Source organism: Echinops telfairi, unplaced genomic scaffold (assembly GCF_000313985.2).
Source record: "Echinops telfairi isolate 266 unplaced genomic scaffold, ASM31398v2 ScPeMD7_7423;HRSCAF=8461, whole genome shotgun sequence".
Classification (NCBI taxonomy): Eukaryota; Metazoa; Chordata; class Mammalia; order Afrosoricida; family Tenrecidae; genus Echinops; species Echinops telfairi.
This window is the reverse complement of record NW_022111323.1, coordinates 2,659,074-2,667,841: the sequence shown is the minus strand read 5'-3', so window position 1 is coordinate 2,667,841 and position 8,768 is coordinate 2,659,074. Positions and strand designations below refer to the sequence as shown.

The 8,768-nt window shown below is 38.2% G+C and overlaps 1 protein-coding gene and 1 non-coding gene across 2 annotated transcripts in view; one reads left to right on the top strand and one right to left on the bottom strand.

Moving 5' to 3' along the window:
- The window catches only part of AR (androgen receptor), a 277,936-nt gene that overhangs the window by 187,395 nt on the left and 81,773 nt on the right, over positions 1-8,768 (bottom strand). The window lies entirely within an intron of this gene.
- LOC115872314 lies at positions 3,214-3,319 on the top strand. The gene has a single exon (XR_004047795.1). It is a non-coding gene; the product is annotated as a U6 spliceosomal RNA (small nuclear RNA).

Sequence of the window (8,768 nt, the reverse complement as noted above, 5' to 3'; positions counted from 1 at the left end):
AGGAAAGCGAATTTTGGGAATGATGAGGGCAACAAATGTATAGGTATGCTTTACACAATTGATCTATGTATTGTGATGAATTGTATGAGCCCCAATAAAATGATTAAATTTTAAAAAACAAACCAAAAAAACGGGGCATAAGGGGAAAGCTACTACACACATACATCCCTGGGGTGAGGCCCAGAAACTATGGCAGGTGCCAAACCCAATCCAGGATTATATACGGCAGCCAACTAAATAAGATGGGGAAGGAAAAAGAAAAAAAAGACATGGGTTGGGGGGGGGCGGGGAGCAGGGCACTAACCCACCCAAAGGGAGGGTATTGTTTATATCTCCACAGGAGAGGGATAGAGAGACCAGCCTTCAACCTGATGCACCAAGGCATAAATACAGTGTACTGGCATGTACCAGGGAAACAATAGAGAGGTCTTTGGGGCTGGCCCAAATCCCAACTATGTGTACACCCCTCTCCCCCTTCAGAAGAATGCACTTCAGAGGACATCAATGGGGCTACAGCTTGGGAAGATGGGCGTGTCTGATTAGAGGACAGGGGAAAAATGAAATGGGATGGAGAGGGAAGGGAGGAGATCCTGGTCCACCAAGCCCCGAAGATGATATTCACGCTAGCAGTAGATAAGGCACAGATGGATCTTGGGCTTCAACTCGAGTACTCCCTAAACTATAAAACACTTACTTCTAACAATCCAGCATTCTGTGATGCTCCTTGCCGACAAGATCGCTGAAGACAAAATGGGTGCATAAATAAATGTGGTGAAGAAACCTGATGGTGCCCAGCTATCAAAAGATATAGCATCTTGGATCTTAAAGGCTTGAAGATAAACAAGCGGCCATCTAGCTGAGAAGCAACAAAGTTCACTTGGAAGAAGCACAGCAGCCTGTGTGATCATGAGATGTAGATGGGATCAGGTGTCAGGCATCTAAGACCCAGAATAAAATCTTCTCAATGTGAATGGGGGGAGGGGCAGGTATGAAGTGGAGATACAATGCCCATCTGTAGACAATTGGATATCTCCTCATAGAGGGGCCACAGGGAAGAGATGAGCCAGTCAGGGTGCAGTATAGGACCCATGAAACACACAACTTTCCTCTAGTTCTTTCATGCTTCCTTCCCCCTAGTATCATGACCTGATTCTACCTCACAAATCAGATTCTACCAGAACATGTGCACTGCTACAGATAAGAGCCTGCAACACAGGGAATCCAGAATAGATAAACCCCTCCGGGCCAACAATGAGAGTAGAGATACCAGGAGGATTAGGGGAGCATAGTGGGATAAAGGGGGAATCAATCACAAGAATCAATCTATACCCTCCTCCCAGGGGAACAAACAATGTAAAAGTGTGTGAGAAGTGATGGAGGACTATGTAAGATATAAAAATAATAATCTATGATAGTGGGGGGGGGCCTTCAAGAACTATAAGAAAATTGTATGTTTCATCATTGCTACATTCACCACCCCCACCCCCACTATCATGATCCCAATTCTACCTTACAAATCCGGCTGGAGGATGTATACTGGTACAGATAGGAACTGGAAACACAGGGAATCCAGGAGAGATGAACCCCTCAGGACCAGTGGTGCAAGTAGTGATACCAGGCGGGTGGAAGAAAGGGAAGGGGAAAGGGGGGAACAGATTACGAGGATCTACATATAACCTCCTCCCTGGTGGACAGACAGTGGAGAAGTGGGTGGAGAAGGGAGACATCAGACGGTGTAAGATATGACAACATAATAATAATTTACATTGGGGTTCATTGGGGTCGGGGGAGTGGGGAAGGAGAGGAAAAATGAGGAGCTGATACCAAGGGCTCAAGTAGAAAGCAAATGTTTTGAGAATGATGAAGGAAATAAATGTGCAAAAGTGTTTGACACAATGGATGTATGTGTGGATTGTGATAAGAGTTGTACAAGCTCCCAATAAAATGATTTAGTTATTTAAAAAAAGAAAGACCAAAAAAAGGAAAAGAATTATCTATTACTTATCAAGGGTTCTTGAGGGAGGGCAGGCGGAGGAGGAAGGGGGAAGAAATGGGGAGCTGGGATCACAGGCTCAAGTGGGAAGAGAATGCTTTGAAAATGATGATGGCAGCATATGTGCAAATGTGCTTGAGACAATTGATTAATGTATGGATTGTTATAAGAGATGTAAGAGCCCCCAATAAAAGTATTTTTTAAAAATAAAAGCAATATACAAAACAAAAAATGGTCAACATCTCATTCAACAGCGAAATACATTTGCCCTGTGAACCAGAGAATAAGCCCTTATCACTACTCTTATTCAAAAATATGCTGTAGAACTTAGGCAGAAAAATTGGACAACAAAAAGATAACAAAGGAATAAAATTGTGAAAAGAAGGAAAACTCTCACTATTTGCAGATGATACTATTTTATTTATAGAAAATCCCAAAGACGTCATCAAAAAAGATGGCTGGAAACACTCATAAGACTTGGTAATGTTGCAGGATATAAGATTAACAAGCAGATATCAATTAGATTCCTGTATACTAAAGAAGAGAGCTCTGGTATCACTATTCCCATTCCTGTTCCTGGATTCTGTGTGTCGTTAGCTTTATCTCTTGTCTATACTTAAGTCCATGTTCTGGTCCAGTCCAGAGTGGGAAGCAGCACTGTGGTCATGATAGTGGGAGGGGGAGGTTGAGGAAGCCTCAAGGAACCCAAGGGATATTGTGTGATCCATTGGTACTCTACTACACCGTTATTGACTCATCCCTTCCCTGTGACCCCTCTGTGGGGGGATGTTCCATCATTTTATTGGGGGCTCTTACAAATCTTGTTACAATCCATACATCAATTATATCAGACATATTTTATACATATATTGCCATCATTCTTTTCTATACATTTACTTTCTATTGAGCCTTTGGGATCAGCTCTTTTTTTCTTCCCTCCCTACCCCCCATACTCATGCCTGGTGTTGATAGATTATAAATTATTATTTTCATATCTCATGCAGACCACTGTCTCCCTTCCCCTCTGGTTTCTGTTTTTCTTCCCTCTGGAGGGGTGTGTGTGGTTATGTGCCATTCATTGCGATTGGTTCCCCCTTCGTCCCCTTTTCTCCCCCCTTCCCCCGACCCTTTTAGTACCGTTATTCCCATTCCTGTTCCTGGATTCCGTGTGTCATGAACTTTAAAAGAAGAAGAAGAGAACTATAAAAATAGCATTTACAGTGCTTGCTTGGGCAGCACATATATTAAAATTGGAATGATACAGAGAAGATTAGCATGGCCCCTCACAAGGATTACATACACATTCGTTAATTTTTCAATATTTTCCTACAAGCAAGATCTTTCAATGCAAGAAATTCAGGGGAGTAATTGCTCCCTCAGGATATGGGGAGGGGGGCTGTGAAGGGGGCAAAGGGAACTGATAGCAATGATGACTGTATAACCCCACTACGAGGGAACAAAAATCAGAAATTTAGGTGATTGGATAAATGGAATGGTGAAATTTATGGTAAAGCAACAACAACATATATATATATAATATGTTGAGGGATCAGGGGATGGTAGGGTGGGGGAGGGAGGGGATAAAGGGGAACTGATATAAAGGAGTTCAAGAAAAAAGGAAAATGCATTGAAATAATGATGGCAGCAATTTTATAATTATGTTTGATCTAATGGAACTATGGATTGTAATATCTGTAAGAGCTCCCAAAAAACTGTTAAAAATACTATTTACAATAGACACACAAAGACTTATACAAAGAAAACTATAGAATACTAGTATAAGAAATCAAAAGAGTAATACAAAAATGGAAGACTAACCCATGTTCATGGATAGGAAAGCTCAATGTCATGAAAATGTCAATATGACATAAAGTAAACTATAAACACAACAGAATCCCAAACTTTTCTTTAAAGAAATTAAAAAAAACAAATTACTAATTTCATATGGAGAGAGTAGAGACCCAGGACAAACAGAGAACTCGTATGGAAGAAAAACTATTTAGGAAGCCTCACACAACTCTACCTCAAAATCTATTACACACTTGCAGTAGTCAAAACAGTCTTGCTTTGATATAATGAGAGGGAAGTAGACCAAACAGAATAAAAAAAGCTAGAAATAAATGCATCCACCAATACACAACTGATCTTCAACAAAGGGCAAAAAAAAACATTAAATGGTGGTGGCAAAATTGGATCTCCATCTGCAGATGAATGAAAAAAGATTCATACCTCACCCCTGTCCAAAAGCAAACACAAGATGGATCAAAGAACTAAATGTAAATCCTAGAACCTCTAAAGATCCTCAACAAGAAAATAAGGACAAACTTAAAGGTCCTATTGCAGGCCACACATATACTACCAAACATAGTGAAAGAAGCACACCCAGTAGAAGATAAAACAGATGATTGGGACCTACTAAAAACAATACAATTAGATGCATCAAAAGACTTCATCAAAAGAGTAAAATAAAAGCCCATGGACTGGGAAAAAATCTTTAGCAATGGCACAATGAATAAAGAACTAATCTCTAAAATCTAAAGAATATTGCAAAACTTCATTAAGAAAAATAACCTGTTTAAAAGATGGACAAAAGATGAATAGACAGTTCATCAAGAAACATTTGAATGGCTAAGTGGAACATGGAAAAAAACACTAGCCAACCAGTAAATGCAAATCAAAACAATGAGATATCACCAACAACCATAGCCCATTAAAAAACAAGCAAACAAACAAACAAACAGGAAAGCAACAAATACTGGAGAGAGTGCAAAAAGATTGGAATTCTCAGCCAGTGCTGGTGGGTCTGTAAGCATGTACAATCACTGTGGAAAGTGATATGAAATTAGTTTAAACAAATGGGAATAGAAATTTTATATGAACCAGCAATGTCTATGACAGGCATATTACCTAAAGAAGTCACAGACACATCACTAACAAATAAATACACCCCCATGTTCACCACAGCACTGTTCACAAGAGCAAGAAATTGGAAATAATCCAAAAGGTTATCAGCAGATTAGATAAAGAAACTCTGGTACATAAAAACAGTGGAATGCTATATATCTCTAAAAAACATGCATAAACCTCAAAGCTCCTCAGGACATGCATTGACCTGGAGAACATTATTCTGAGCAAGTTATTCAAACACAATAAGATCCATAAAATATGAGACCACCACTATAAGAATCAATCCCAAGACAAAGCCTAACATCTGTTTCAGCCTTTGTAATCATTCAATATGGTCTCCCAAGCAATAACTACTATTTATGAATTATTTATCATTCCCTAATTTGACATCGAAAAAAATACTAAGAAGAGGCAGCACCTTAGATAGAATTACCTTGTCATTTAGCAGGTAATGGAAAAGGTCAAATAGGTTCTGCCATTCAGAAGTGTCCCACAGTTACCACAATTTAATAGACCCTTCTGTTGTTGTTGTTAGGCACTGTCGAGTTGGCTCCAATCCATAGTGATCACAACAGAAAGAAACACTGCCGAGTCCTGCGCCATCCTCACAATTGTTCCGATGCTTGCGTTCATTGTTATTACTACTGTGTTAATCCATCTTGTTGAGAGTCTTCCTCTTTTTTACTGTCCCTCTTCTGTATATGGATCAAGAGAAAGTTATGTAAACAGAAAAAGGGAATGCTACATAGTTAAAATCAGGAAAGGTGTTAATCAGGGTTGTATCCTCTCAACATACTTATTCAATCTGTATTCTGAGAAAATAATTTAAAAAAACCTGGATGTATGAAGAAGAATGTGGAATCAGAATTGGAGAAAGGCCTATTAACAACTTGTGGTATGCATATGACATGCATTGCTTGCTGAAAGTAAGAAGGAATTGAAGCACTTGCTGATTAAGATCAAAGATTGCAGTCTTCAGTATGAATTACAACTCAATGTAATGAAGACAAAAATCCACATAACCGGACCAATAGGTACATCATGATAAAAAGAGAAAAGATTGAAACTATCAAGCATTTCTTCTTGTTTGAATTCACAACCAATTCCCATGGAAGCAACAGTGAAGGAATCAAATGACACATTGCATTGGGTAAATCTGCTGCGTAAGACCTCTTCAAAGTACTGAAAGGCAAGACTGTCTCTTTGAAGACCAAGGCGTGTCTTACCCAAGTCATGGTATTTTCAATGGCCTCATGCATGTGAAAGTTGAACAATTAATAAGAAAGAGCAAAGAAGAATTGATGAGTTTGAATTATGGTATTGGGGAAGAATATTGAAAGTACGAAGGACTGCAAAGAGAACAAACAAATCTGTTTTGGAAGAAGAATGATCACAATACTCCATAGAAAGAATTTGCCTCACCTACTTTGGACATGTTGTCAGGAGAGACCAGTCACTGGAGACTCTACTACAATGGTGTTATTAAAGGGACTGAAATACTCTGTTGTACTTATTTAAAGCTGAAACACCCTGGGGTGAGAGGAAGTAGATTACTGCTATCCCAACATTGTGGACTTCAAAGTCATTAGACTCTGAGTCAAAAATTTTGCTTTTCAATATTGTCCAAGAATTGGTGACCTAAGACTAACATATATTTTCCACTTCCATTTCTCTTTGTTATGTGTTAAATGAATAAATTCTGCAGGTATAGTTCTTTCTTAGTGGATGAACATTATCCAAATTTTATTGTCTTGTGTCTAAACTCTAAGCCTCATTAAGTCATTTAAGTTTTAAACCTGTATAAATGAATATTCCATGTATCTTAGTCTAATAAGCTTTCCTGTGTATATGCGTATTCCTTTATACACTATTTTAAATTCTAGAAGAACCTTGAAGGTGTACTGCACTGGTGTATTGGGCTGCTAACCAACAGGTCAGAAGTTTGGAAACACCAGCAATTCTGTGGGAGGTATTTCAATTTGACTGCAGATTCCACTCTTGATCTTTCTCATACAGATCAGCTATGTAGTGTTTTAAGGCATCTCAACAGCTGGTACATCTGTCAAACAATTTATCACATTTATGTACTACTTAACTTAAAGTCAAACCAGTGAAGAAATTGCAAATCAAGTACTTCATTATTCATGGGAAGCTTGTCATATTGATTTTTCTAAATGCAGTCTATTCCTATAACAATATGTGTGTCTCATGACAATATAAGGTATGCAACAGAACAATGTTAAAATGTAATGAATATGTTATTTTCATGCCATGTGCTGCACAATCACTTAATCTTGTAGGAAAAATTGTTGTCTGGAAGTAGCTCCCCCCCCCTCTTATTATTCAGATTGTATACATAATTTTTGACACCTCTACTCACCAACAGGGCAATTCTCAATAAACATACTTAGGAAATGATCAAATATTTATAATACATGTTGGGTAGTGCATATTGTAGCTATGAATGCAATCCTGGATTCATAGGAGGTGGCTTAGAAAATATTAGCAGACATAAAAATGAGATACCAAAAGAGGAGCAGGAAACATTGCCAATACAATTCAAACACTAGAGTATGTATTTACCTTAGCAATGTGGAATCATTACAGCTTTTGTATTTTTATCTGACAAGTCAGACTCTTAAAAGATTTAAAAGTAAACTTCTGAATGATATGCACAGTTCTCTTTCAGTTATTAACAGGGTATTTACATAAATTAAGAAAATATTTTGAAACCCTACTAAAAAGATCTGCCAAATACTGATTATCAAGCTAGTCCCTATCACAGAATTGTTAGAAAAAAACAAATAAATAACAGGTGCTCTTAAATATTTTCTATTAAGAATAGCATTGGCTTTGGTTTATAACATGTCCCTTTAACCATATTGAAGAACTCACCATTTATTCCAATCTTCCTAAGGGCTTTAGTCAAGAAATAATTTTATCTAATACTTTTTCTGCATCCATAGAGAAAATCATGTGGTTCTTTTCATTTATTCTATTTTTTAATTTTCAAACAAATTTGATGGCCTTCCCCAGCACCAACCTTGACCTGAGTGGATAGACAACTTCCCACATATTCTTTTCCCTGTCTATTTCTCAAAACTAGGAAACCTAGTGTAGGAGAACAAAATGACTTATAGTGGAAATTCATCAATCATAGATTAAGGGAGTATACCATTGTGTACCAGGACCAGTGAGCAAAAATGGTTCCCTTACCCAGAATTTAACTCATTTTCCACTTTATGCACAACATCTCTTTAAAGAGTTGAAAAGAAAGGATATTCCTTTGAGTACTAAGGTGCACCTGGCCCAATCGATGGTATTTTCAATGACTTCTTAGGCATGTGAAAATTGAATATTGAATAAGGAAGACTAAAGAAAAATAGTTGAATTTGAATAACTGTGCAAGTGAAGACTATAGAAAGCACCATGGAGTGCCAAAAAAAAAAAAAGTTCTCTCCTGGAAGAAGTACAGCAAGAATGCTCCTTAGAAGTAAGGATGGTGAGACTTCTCTCATGTACTTTGGACATGTTATCAGGAGGGACCAGTTACTGGAAAGGGACATCATGTTTAGGAGTGGCAGCAACAAAGAGGAAGTCCTTCCACAAGGTGTATTGATACAGTGCCTGCACTAATGAGCTCTAACATAAGAACAATTGTGAGGATGGCCCAGGAATCTGCAGTAGTCCCTTCTGTTGTACACAGGGTTATTATGAGGTGGCACTGACTTGATGGCACCTAAAAACAATAATAATTGTGGAAGGTGACCACCTTCCACACATAAACGCTGAAGACAAATGTGTGCATAAGTAAATGTGGTGAAGAAGGCTGATGGTGCCCGGCTATCGAGACCTATAGCGTCTGGGG